At 34.5% G+C, this 13,664-nt stretch overlaps 1 long non-coding RNA gene across 1 annotated transcript; it reads right to left on the reverse strand.

Annotated features, from left to right (window-relative positions):
* Nucleotides 1-3,040: 3,040 nt before the first annotated feature.
* LOC131621117 (uncharacterized) lies at nucleotides 3,041-6,046 on the reverse strand. Its single transcript, XR_009289449.1, has 3 exons — nucleotides 4,892-6,046; nucleotides 4,530-4,761; nucleotides 3,041-4,435 (listed from the first exon to the last, which is right to left on the reverse strand). It is a non-coding gene; the product is annotated as an uncharacterized LOC131621117 (long non-coding RNA).
* Nucleotides 6,047-13,664: the final 7,618 nt, after the last annotated feature.

Below are 13,664 nucleotides of genomic sequence, written 5' to 3' on the forward strand. Positions count from 1 at the left end.
GTAGCGTCAACAGTGTGCAAGAGCCTGTAAGTTGTCTCGTCCTCGAGTTAGAGGCTTCATTGAGCTTTTGGTATAGGTATATCAAACAGGCGGCCCCCCCAGTTCCACTTCTTTACTGTATCCAAATTCATGAAGTACCGGAGGTATGTTACATCCATGTAATTATCAATTTAACATGTCGAGCGACATGATCAGAATAATTGATCAAGAGGGAGGTGTCAGAGGTCCCTCCTGGATACTTCGGGTTAACCTTTACGGGTGTCGGAACACGAACCTCCTCGGGTGTCGGAACATGAACCTCCTTGGATGTCTCCTTATTATTCCTAGATGAGGACGCACATGATAGACGAATCTTGTGAGCAGAAGTAGATGTTCCCTTCACTTCTTCTCTCGACCCCTCATAGCCTGTTTAGCTCTCTCACGCCGAGCGGAAGTAGTATGGATTGGCCTGCCGAGTCTAATTCTATTCGAGTTGTCAGCCCTTTTTTTGGAAAAAATAATCATTACTCAAAGGGAAGTAACAAAAACATGTTTGAAAAAAATAAAACAACCCAGACATAATTTCGAAAGTGCATCTACGTAACTCCCGTGAGGGGTTTTCGGTAATGTACTTCCGAAAACACCTGCGACTTCCATTTTTAAAGCTTCAACCAAAATCACCCAAAGATGTATTTTTTACACCAAACAACCACATTTTATAAGTTATACTTCAACCTAATTAATTTAAATGATTCTAAACAACTTATTATACACATGCAAAGTAGAACAAGAGATTAGGAGAAACTTACTCAAATTTGAAGGTTTGAGAGTTGTTGAAATAAGGAGTTGAAATGAGTTGCAATGAGTGGAAATGAGTTGGAATGAGTTTTGAAAGTAGAGATTTTGGGGTTTTGGGGTGTTTGAGTGTAAAAGTTTGAAACAAAACAGAAATGTGGGGTTTCTATCATGGGTTTAATGTATATACTCTAATTCGGAGATGCATCTCCGAAAAATCCCATAACTTTAAAAAAATTTATTCGGAGATGCATCTTCGAAACACCATTTTGAAAAAAAAGTTGTCTCGGTGATGCATCTTTGAATAAACCCCTAACAAAATGAAATATGGTGCGTTCGGAGATGCATCTCTGAAATTAGGGTTTAAAATGGAAATTTCGCCAGAGGCCTTTAAGAAGGTTAAGAGGTGTATAAAGAAATTTCGTTTTTTAGCAGGTTGAATCTGGCCCATTGCATTAAGCCTTGAGTGACAAGCTAGCTGATCATTTTATTGTATGTTGCTTTATTTCAAAGGAGATAGAATTTTTTTCGGACATGACATCAGAAATGGTGGCGTCGAAAAACATACTTCCATCTTTGAAACGAAAGAGATCTCTAAATGTTTCAAATATCAAGAAAATATATTTGACTGATTTTTTCGGACAAATAGTGACATAACAAATAAGAAATAAGAGAAAGGAGATGAATTTTAGTTTTACATGCCAGGGAAGATGGGATAGAAGAAAATAAATGATTATTTTGGGTTTGATTGATTTGACGGAGTCATGGTTTAATTGAAACCATAGATGAAAAAATCAAATGAAATTTGTGTAAAACAGCTCACAAAGATAGTTGAAGCTGAGCTTATTGGATAAGAATTCTCTAATTTTTGGGAGGGAAAGTTAGAGTAACTTTAGGCAAATTATAGATGAAATAAAGGTGATAATAGTGTTGATTTTGGAGGGAAAAACATGTGAGAGAAAGTAAATCATGAGAGAGATAGAGAGAACGTTAGAGGAATGGAAGTTAGAGGATCCATACTCAAACTTATTAAGAAGAAAAATGAGAAAATGTACTTCAATTCCCACTTAATAGCATAATTGGTTAAAAAAAAATTTTACTGGACCAATTTTAATCTAAAAATCAGGATGTGACATATTTAGACAAAGGGGCAAATATAACATTACCAGAACAATTATTTTTTTATATTATAGATTGTTGTATCCTCTTCCTTTGTTTCCCTTACACCGTCCTTTATCTTTATTTTCTTTTGTTGATATCACCTTCAGCGCTATATCACTTTTTGCCTTGCTTGTAAATCTTTCAGCCATCCTTTGTTCATGAGACTCAAGTGTCCCTTAAAGCTCTTTGTTTGTCATGCTTGACGAATATTTTGATTCTTTTATGGCTAATATCATATGATCAAATTTTGGAGCCAATGACCTCAAGATATTTTCAACAACTGATCTTGATGTCAACATTTCTCTATACATCTTGACTTGATTCACCTATTTCGTAATCCTAGTGAATAAACCAGCTACGCTTTCATTTTCTTCCATCTGAAGCAATTCATACATTCTTTTGTGAGTTTATAACCTCACCTCTTTCACATTCTCAGCTCCTCCAAACGATTTTTCCAGAATGTCTCATGCTTCCTTTAACACCCGAGGTTGACTAGTGCGGGAAATGGTTGTCAGTGCACGAGGCATGACAATGAGAAGATCCTAACATCTTCTAGGAAAAAATCGAATTCACATCAGAATGAGAGGGAATCAATCTTGGAGATAACCCGAATCTTGGAGATAACCCGAATCAATCTTGATGAACAAAAATCAATCTTTCTGATTGATCATTCCTCTCATACTTCACTATTCACTCAAATGTTTCAATCACTCCATGATTGCTAGATGATTCAGCTGCGCAAAGGTTATGTGAGAGAAAAGAAAAAGATGAAAATTCTAGATTTCGGGAGAAGAGAAGATGATTTTTTTTATTCCCTATTCTAATTGAAATGCTTTTTTACTCTCACAAAATAGGATGTCTCCCACTTATAAACTATAACTAACTCTATGTCAGTTGTTACACAAAATAAATGTTAACTCTAACTCCTTTGACAACTACATACTTCACAACTACTTATTCTATTCGATTTTTTGTCAAATACAATTAATACAGACTCTATCAAATTATGCTTCGACAAAAAAAATACATTTAACAAAAACCTAACTAGTTTTCAAAACTATTATGTAATATTTTGAAAACTATATTGTAAAAATAGTTTCCTCAAGCAATTTTTTAAAATAAAAAACTGATTTTGAAATATTAATAATGCATCAGCAATCATCATGTGTGTTTTTTCATTACTAATATCGGTGACACAACTTTGACATCATATACCAAAATGAGATCAACTAGCATCGCACAAGTCTTACTCATACATAATCAAGTCTTTTCCATTAACTCTTCTTTTCAACCCTATTTTGTTTCTCACTCTCATAATTTTAGTTTATAACTTTGGCAGATAACTGATAAGAAAATGATGACCTCGAGTGCTGTATGTATTCTTTAGTTTCTTGGAGCAATCTTTGTTGTGGTGTTGCATTTGTTTGAGAATGGAGCTATTGCTTGCTTAGAGAATGAAAGACATGCTCTCCTTCAGTTGAAAGCCAGCCATGCGTTAGATGACGACTCTTCCTTGCTGACTACATGGGACAGTAAGAGTGATGGTTGCTGTGCATGGGAAGGAATCCGTTGTAGCAATCAAACTGGCATATTGAAATGTTTCATCTAAGTCGTCCTCAGTTTGTTCATTTTCCAGGCGAGATCAACGCATCATTGATGGAATTGAAACATTTAAAGTATTTGAACATTAGTGGGAATGCGTTTTTATTCAATACTTTCCCTGAAGTGTTTGGTTCTTTAACCAACTTGAGATTCCTTGACCTCAGTGCTTCATTTTATGGGGAAGAATTCCAAATGATCTTGCTCGTCTTTCACACTTGCAATATCTTGATCTTTCAATGAATAACCTATAGGATATAATCCCACATCAACTTGGAAATCTCTCTCATTGGCAACATCTTGATCTCAGTTTGAATGTTCTTGTTGGAAACATTCCTCATCAACTTGGAAATCTCTCTCATTTGCAGTACCTTGATCTTTCGGGGAACCATTTTGTTGGAACCATGCGTTCTCAATTTGGAAGCCTATCAAATTTACAAGAGCTTCATCTTAGATACAATTACAGACTCAAATTTGATGACAAGAATAATCATGTTGGAGGTCAGTGGCTTTCTAATCTCACTCTTTTAACCCATCTTGACTTGAGTGGCATATCCAATCTCAATTCTTCTCATCTCTGGCTGCAAATGATTGCTAAGCTACCTAAAATACAAGAATTGAAGCTATCTTTTTGTGACCTTTCTGATCTTTACCTCCATTCTCTGTCCCATTCACGGTTAAACTTTTCTACTTCTCTTGCAATCCTTGACCTTTCACAAAATGCCTTTTCATCTTCCAAAATATTTGAATGGGTGTTTAGTGCCACCTCTAACTTAATTGACCTTGATCTTAGCTTTAACAAACTCAATGGCACCATTTCATATTTGAACTCGTCTAAACCTTGGCCTGACCGTCTCGAAATTCTCTTGACATGTATTTCTTCTCCTGTCGGAAGCTTTCCCTGATAAATGAAAAAACGTATTTTTATTAGATCACTTTATTAGGCCATGAATTCATAAAAGATAGGTTTAAATATAGAAGCATTTTGTTTTCACCTTCTAGACAGGACCGAAACCGCCTTGTCCGAGCTTATTTTGTTCAGAAAAATCGTTGGTAGCTGCTGACATGCAACTAAAATTGTTAATTGGAAGCTCAGTTTTGCTTAGTTGATTTCCTTCCAAACTATAAGTTCAACTGATCCTGAAAATTCTGCAGACACCTCTCTGCTCTTTCTTACATCAAACATTGGTATTGCATCACTATTTTTGCAACGCGAAGCAGTAGAAGCTGCCAAGAAGAAAATCAAAAATATATATACACACAACTTAATATCAGAAAAGCAATTCCCAGTTACATTTGTTTCTATCATCTTATAGAAAAAAAATAGGTACTATGAATATGAATATGAATGTTTCACCTTTGAGTTTTCTCTTGTTGCAATGTCTTCAATCAAATTGATGGAATCAAGGTGAAACGGTTCCATTGAGTTTGTTATAGGCAAGATCAAGGTCAATTAAGTTAGAGGTGGCATTAAACACCATTCAAGTATTTTGGATGATGAGAAGATGTTGAATGAAAGATAAGATCAAGGATTGCAAGAGAAGTAGCAAAATTTGAAGAGTGAAGGGGACAGAGAATGAAGGTAAAGATCTGAAAGAGCATAGGCAGAGAGTTTCAATTTTTGTAATTTAGAAAGCTTAGCAATCATTTGCAACCAGACATGAGAAGAATTGAGACTGGAGGTGTTACTCAAGTCAAGATGAGTTAAAAGAGTGAGCTTAGAAAGCCACTGACCTCCAACATGATGAAGCTCTTTTAAATTTGATAGGCTTCCAAGTTGAGAAGGAATGGTTCCAACAAAATGGTTCCCTAAAAGATCAGGGTACTGGAAATGAGAGAGATTTCCAATTTGATGAGAAATGTTTCCAACAAAAGCATTCCAACTGAGATCAAGGTGTTGCAAATGAGAGAGATTTCCAAGTTGACGAGGGATTGTGTCGTCCAGGTTATTCCATGAAAGATTAAGATATTGCAAGTGTGAAAGATGAGCAACATCATTTGGAATTCTTCCCCCAGAAAATGAAGCATGGAGGTCAAGAATCTCAAATTGGTAAGAGAACCAAACAGTTCAAAGAAAGTATTGGAAAAAAAAACGTATTCCCACTAATGTTCAAATACTTTAAATGTTTCAACTCCATCAATGATGAGTTGATCTTGTCTGGAAAATGACCAAACAGAGGAGGACTTAGATGAAACATTTCAACATGGCCAGTTTTTTTGCTACAACAGATTTCTCCCCATCCCATGTAGTCAGCAAGGAAGAGTCTTCATCTAACACAAGGCTGGCTTTCAACTGAAGGAGAGCATGTCTCTCATTCTCTAAGCAAGCAATACCTCCATTCACAAACAAAGAATGCTCCAAGAAACTAAAGAATACATACAGCACTCGAGGTCATCATTTTCTTATCAGTTATCTGCCAAAGTTATGAAAACTAAACTTATGAAAGTGAGAAACAAAATAGGGATGAAAGGAAGAGTTAATGGAAAAGACTTGTTTATGAGTAAAAAGGCTTATGTGATGCTAGCAATTCTCATTTTGGTATATGATGCAAACGTTTTCTGTCACTGATATTAATACGGAAAAAAGGCACATGATGATTGCTAATGCATTATTAACCCTTCAAAATCAGTTTTTCATTTTCTAAATATTGCTGTGGAAACTAATTTTACATTATAGTTTTACAATTTTTACTTTAGTTTTGAAAACTTAGTTACTAGTTTTGGGGAAACAGCTCAGAACGAATATTGTATAAAGAATGTGACATATAAATGAAAGAGGATATAAGAGTGAAAAGTCTTGTGCATTTAAATAAATTTTGGGGAAACTGGCTATAACATTTCAACTGTGTTAATATATTTTAAATAAATTTTAACTCTTAACAAAAAAAGTAAGCAATTTCTACCTAATATGTAAATCTTTGTGTATCTTTAAGATCGGCCTTATCGATTGAAAATTTAATAAACAGATAATTAAACTATAAAATTGAAGAGGTGAAAAGTTAAATTTTATTTTTATTAAAATTGAATTGATTTTGGATCTTCACCGGAACTTCTCAAACAATTTGGAGGTCGTTTTATTTCAGTTTTACAAAGTCTCGAGATTAGAACATTTTTAAAACTTTATAAATACTATAAATATTGTTAAGCTAGACTAACTCAAATAAGATTGTTTCAAAATCTTTTAAACTTCTTAATTTTATTTATTATCTATTTAATTATAAAATATAGTAAAAATATTATTAATATTGCTAAAATTTTAATATTATATAAAATTATATTAAACAATATTTTTCTATATAAATAATATACTATATTAAAAAAATTTAATAATAAATAATAGAAGTTCCTCTCATTCTTTAGGTTTAACTAAACTTAGTTGGTTTGTCAAAGTTTGAATTTAGTTGCCTTAATGTACAAGAGATAAGTGGATGATTTCGCGTCTGCAATTATTTCTTGTATACAGTTGCTAATTCAATTGACATCTTCATCTATTTGTCATGCAATGTCGCCATATCAATTGGCGTTAACTCTATTATTTATAATACATGCACCAATTGAATTGTCATGTGTTCTGCGTTGCCAATTTTTTTGTTTAAAACATGAATACTTTGGAAATTAGTGAACAAATTTTTTTATTTGGAGAATTTTTTTAAAAAAGCTTGTTATTTTTACTAGATATTTGTTATGGACTAGCCCGATGGCTGAGTATGGTTCAATCCGCTTCCGAGCCCAGGACGACCAAAAAGGTTTGGCCCAATCGATGGGGACAGGGAAAGGCGTTTTTCCCCTTATGGCCCTTGGGAGGGTACGTGTGGTCGGTCAATTCCAAGACCAGCTAAACTACCGCTGCCTCAACTGCATCTCTGCAGACTGCTTTCGGGATGATCGACTGACCCCACAAACCAACACGGGTCTTTTCAGCATGCTTTGACCTCACTCGCATGCTTTCCGGGAAACTTCCCAGAAGATCACCTATCCCAAGACTACTCCAAGTCAAGCACGCTTAACTGTGGAGTTCTTATAGAATGAGCTACCGAAAAGAAGATGCATCTTGTTGGTATAGGTAGTACCTATCAATCCTTATATGCATTCCTTCAACTATGCAGTCTCTTCCCTGCGCAGCCTCAGGATCCCTCTCATTCCGATGTGGCGACCACCCTTTCTTCCTTTGGCCTCAGGTGTTCCATGCGGTGCAACCACCACTCGCCTTTGGCCTCGGGTGTTACACCAACGGCTAGTTTTCACTCTGCCCAGGCAGCTTTCTAGGATGACGAGCAAGAGTTGCCCGCCCCTACTTTCACGCAAAATTCTTGGCAGTCACCTATTTTTGTGCCTGAATCTTGGATGTCCAGTCCAAAATAGGGGACCAATGACCATGCGCTAGGGGCACTATAAATACTCTCTCGTGTGAGAGGGTCAAATATTCCAAATCTTATCCTAAAAACACTCTCATGTATATCTGCAATCTTATTGACATTAACATCGAAGTGCCTTGCAGGTACACTCCTCCTCCTTGATTCCAACATTGAAGACAAAATCTCTGGCCTACTTCAGGTTCTGATCAACCAGTAAAATCAATATTATTATTATATATTGGTAATGGTAGTTTAGTCTTTTTATATTATCTGATATTTATACTTTGTGATCCTTATTCTACATACTTTTGTCATTCTATTGGAAACCTAGAATCTCTTGTATTTAATGAGAGTGGTTGACTCAAATGGATATTTGTAACAATATTAAAACATTCTCTTCTAAAATAATTTTTGGCCGATGGATAAAGAACCTCTTGCTACTTAATGAACTGCGTCTTGATAAAAACAATTCTAAAGTATATGACCTATGGGAAAGCTTCATTATTTCATAGGACTACAAAATTCAATATGTCCATAAAGGGGGAACTTCGTTATTTCATAGGACTACAAATTCAACGATCAAAAGAAAGGACATTAAAAATCAAGCGAAATAGTGCAAGAAACTTCTAAAGAAGTTTAGTATGGAGAAGTCAAAATAAACTAATACTGCAATGGTTACATCATTCAATTTTGACAAAGATGAAGGAGGAAATCTAGTTTATGAAAGCAAGCTCAGAGGCATGGCCAGTTCTCTCATTTATCTCATTACATCTCATTTCGATATTATGTTTGTTGTATGTCTATGTGCACGTTTTCAATCACGCAAGAAAGAATCCCATATGTCTGTGATAAAATGCATTATGAGATATCTTGTTGATGCAACAACTTATGGATTTATGGTACCTCAAAAGAATGGATTGTGTCTTAGTTAGATACTCTAACTCTAATTTTTCTGGGTGCAAATTAGATCATAAGAGTATAATGGTACATGTCATTTACTTCGTAACATGCTTGTCTCCTAGCACGGCAAGAAACAAGCAAGTATAGTGCTATCAATACCTACAAGTAACTATTACACAAAAATCATGTAGATGAAACACCAATTAATGGAATATGGAGTTAATCTTGGTGTTATTTCGATGAAACGTGATAACACTGACGCCATAAACCTCATGAAAAAACATGGTTCTTCATTCTCAAACGAAACACAATAAGGTTATAAATCATTTCCATAGAGATCATGTTGAAAAATGGGATTGGGTAATTAATTATATGTCTTCATATAATCAACTCTAAGATATTTTAACCAAATCTCTTCCTAAAGAATATTTCTTTTTCATAAGAGCTGGATTAAGGATATCGAACCAATCATGCATGGGTTAATATCTGCTAAGTGTCTATTGTCCTTCTTCTTCTTCCATTTCTCTCTTTGGTACACATGATCCATATGCTTGCTCTATTTATATTCCTCATTTTTTAAAACGCCAAAAGGGAAGCAGTATACTCTTAGAGGGAGTCGAGTAAACTCTATAATTTTCAATCTATCACCTTTATTTTCTTCTTTTGTTCACCTCTCTGAGAGATGTGTTTTCATCATAAAAAATAGGGAGAATATGGATATATGTGTTTGCAAGTACTCCAGTTGATCTTGTGATTCATTGATGGATTATGGTGGTTTTGATTAAGACTCTGATGTTTGGTGGAATCCTGTTGTTCGATCCTCTACTTGATCATGGTGGTTCTAAATTTTATCTATCCAATTGTCTATAATGATGTTTCTAGTTTTAAATTTATCTCAAGCCTCATTAGAGAGAAGAATCAAGGTTCTAGTAAAGTTCTAAAGTTAAAGATAACGTAACAAGGAACTCGGAGCTTCAAAGTTGTGAAAAAGAGGAAATATGAAAGCTTGTATGGTCGGTCATGCACTTAACGCGGTGTTTGAGTGAACAATGTATTATAAAAGCGTTATAATAACTCTTCAGTTGCTAAGGAAACTATCACACATTAACCAAAAATGTTTTTAAAGAACCTCTCATTTAATAAAATCATCATAAAGTGTTTTTACACAGTAGCTAGTTTTGTTACTATCTACAATAATTTCTTATGGGTGAAAATTACACTGAATAATTGATTCTAAATTACGGTTGGTTGATTATCTCATTTTCAATTCCTCATAATTAATTATTAGGGATCATAGTCAATGAGTAATGATGCAATTTAAATTTTTTTTCCACATTTACACTACATAATCGATTATCCTTGGCATAATCAATTATGAGCATTAAAAATGGGTCATTTTCCTTTTTGAGTTGCATTTTCTTCTATATAAGAGGACGCATTCTTACTGTTTCAACACCAGAATTTGAATTTTAAGTGTTCTTCTCTTGTTTTAACCCCTCTCGCTCTCTCACTAAAAGTTTCCTTTGTGCCTTTGTGAGTCAAATACTTTTGTGAGGTTTTAGTTGTACTGTTTTTCAACTACTTTGATCAAGAGTGGGATTATCTTGAAGTTTTTATTGTTTGTTTGTTGAGGTTTCCTAGTAAAACCTTTGTTTGGTTTATGATATCAGTTGGTTAAAATATCATTAATGTGAAAAGCTCTACTTGGTTTGGTGGATTGGCCAATTAAAATATCTTAGTCAATTGTAATAATGTTTTTGGGCATAACCTAGTAAAAGATCAAAAGATATTATTAGTGTAGCTCTAAAGAAGTTTTTTAGGAGAGGAGTCGGATAAGAGATCGGCCAAACCCCCATAAATCCTGATGCAATCTCTTTTAACTCTCTCTATTTACTTCTAGCCATTTACTTTCCTTTACATTTCCATCTTTCCTGTTGTCCCTGCTACTATCTCTGTTTTTTTAACTATATTAACACAAACTTCTTTTATAGCAATGAAATTTAAACTTATCACGATTTTTGAATACCATGATTCACCCCCTTCTCAGTTAGTGTTGTTTTCTTTCCAAAGTTCTCCTCTTTTCTCATCCCCTTGTCGATTCTCCTCGCTAACTCTGTTATTGTCTCGTCTTTTCAAACCTTCTTTCATATATTTTTTTGTCGGATGAAATCTTATCTTCATATTGTATGTATATTTCTGCCATGGCCAGTAAATTATTAAAAACAATTGTGCTTTAATGTCAATGCTTTGGAAAACTTGGATCCTGAATGGGTGGTCGAGACTAAGCACATATTGTCTCATCCTTCTCATGCCTAATAAATTCCAAGCTTTCAACGAACTTAAGTTGACTTCGAGAAACTGTAAAATATGCATAAAAAACTTATGTGGAGCTCTCCCAACGAATGGATAAATTTGTTATTAAGTCCCCAAAACCAGGCAAGGCCTCAACCTTCAAGGTAAGGACGGATAACTTGCATTTCTCAGAACCTCTTGCACCTCAAACGTTTGGAAGGCTATCAAATAGATCCACATGTTCTTCAGGGTTGGTTGTCCCATAATATGTTCACGTCCCCAATTTTTTTGGAGATTTCATTAGATAGGTTACTTTTTTAACCTCGTGGGGAGGGCAATTTAAAATGTAACTTGTTCTTCTTCTTCTTTAAACTCCTCTAAGGATGAGGAATAGACTGTCCTCTGGTGATGTCAACCAAAAGTCCTGTATTGCCTATCTCTATGTACAATACATACGGAAGAGTCCCTATTAGATCGGGGAGACTGAGTTTGATGCAATAAATTACTCTTTTCCCATCCTCGGTGCTTGAGTGACTAATCCATTTTGCTGGTGATCATATCATCTTCGAGCCTTGAACTTCAGAAATAATGATGACTCCGAATTTTTCCCTCTAAAAAGTGTTCGTTATAAAATTTCAAGAAATGCACATTATCCTTAACTGCCACCAACATGTCTCTTTGCATGGTTTTTGTTTTGTTATTTTCCAATTGGGCCTTAGAGAGCGGTTCGTGAAGTGTGTTATTTCCTTCTTGGGGTGGATATGTGTGGATAACTCCTTACACATGGATTTTTGTCCATCGGATGGGGTGTTGGAACCTCAACCTCTTGAGATCGACGAATCTGGATCTTTGGACCAGATGACAAAGCGGTGATGCCTTCCTCTCAACATGGGCTTCCCCTTACCACTGCACTTGACACATATCATGGACAATTGGGATTACGAGTTTGTCTTCTTCAATGGTTTTCCATCTTTCTGAGTTTTATATTGAGAATGTGATTGAGACTTTATTTATAGTTCCATTGTTCCTTCTAACAAGGAAGCTAATTATTCTCAAAAAAAGAATGTGAAGTTTTGATGCCCAAGGCAGTGATTGTCAAATATAAGGTATAAAGTTTAAGGAATTTTTGTTTGTACCTTGATTTGTTGTGTAGTTCTTTTTATAGGAGTCTTGCTAGGGTTTTTGTTGGCTCTTGTCCCTTTAATTCAATCATTACCGTTAAGTTTAGGAGATGGCATGATCTGATTTGTTTGGCTATCAGATGACTCTGCCTCTATTTACTTCTTGAATAAGGTGTTTTTAAGGGCATGTCTTAGAACTTTCAGCTTGGTAGCAATTGTTTGTCCCCTAATGCCATTTCTTTAACACACTATCATCATAAATATCTTTCTCTTTGGTCTTTGCCACTATTTTGGGCCTCTTTCTCATTGATCCACTTTAACATAGAGGCCATATTGGAACATAAATCAGCCCAACTTAGATTGATTTGACCAACAAGCTTAGCTACCACTAGATTGCAGTCAACATCTAGTTCACTCAATGTTTTGATCATTAGGTCAAAGTTTGAAATATGTGACCCTGAAACTTAGATTTCGTAAGCAATATCTTTATCTTCATGGATATTGCTTACCACGCCCCTTTTATGAATGTTGTTAAACTATGATTAAAGGTGGAGCGTCCATAACTTTGTATGTGCTCATTGACTTTGTAAATGCTCAAACATGCTTTTGAGCTTCATCCCAATTATTTTCTGAATATTTTAAATGTATTGATCGTGTAGTTATGTCTATTGTCATGGAATTCATTAGCCATCCTATGTGTGCTTCATCTTGAGAACCCTAATTCTCATAGTCAAAATTTACTTTCCTTTTGTTTCGTTTGACTTGACGATCTGAACCAGACACTCTTTTGTCGACGTCAAGTTTGCATCATCTGGTCAATGAAAAAACAACGACTTCCATAATGGGTAGTTCTCTCAGTGCCTAGGTTGACAAAAACTATTATGGTTATACCTTGTGTTGCCGACCAATGGCATGGTTGGATGGAAGCAAGCTTTCATGCTTAAAGACATAGTGTCTATTGGGGAGTTCAAAGAGTCGAAAGTGTCAATAAACTAAATGTTCAATATCCAAAAGACTTTAACGTCATATATCAATCCAAAACCTAAAACAATTAGAGTACTCCCTCTATTCCTATTTATAAGCAAATTTTAACTTTTTAAATTTATTAGATAATTAATGTATTTAATATATATATAATTCAAATACATCATTTACTTAATAAATTTATAATTTATAATTTACTGTAAAAACAAAATGGAGGGAGTAAGAGTTATGAGACTTAACCACTCATATTTAAATTCTAAAATTGTCATATATAAAATAGGAAATAATTTCTAATTAACCAATACCTGTGCATCAAATGTCCATAAATATACTCCATAATTACCATAAGATAATTATCCTATAATAATTTAGCTAACCTAAATTGCAATAACAATAATCAATAATTATATAATGTTATTTTTATAAAATTATAAAATTATTGATTATTGTTATTAGTTGTTACACACATTAAAAAAAT

The sequence above is a fragment of the Vicia villosa genome, linkage group LG7 (genome assembly GCF_029867415.1).
Source record: "Vicia villosa cultivar HV-30 ecotype Madison, WI linkage group LG7, Vvil1.0, whole genome shotgun sequence".
Classification (NCBI taxonomy): domain Eukaryota; kingdom Viridiplantae; phylum Streptophyta; class Magnoliopsida; order Fabales; family Fabaceae; genus Vicia; species Vicia villosa.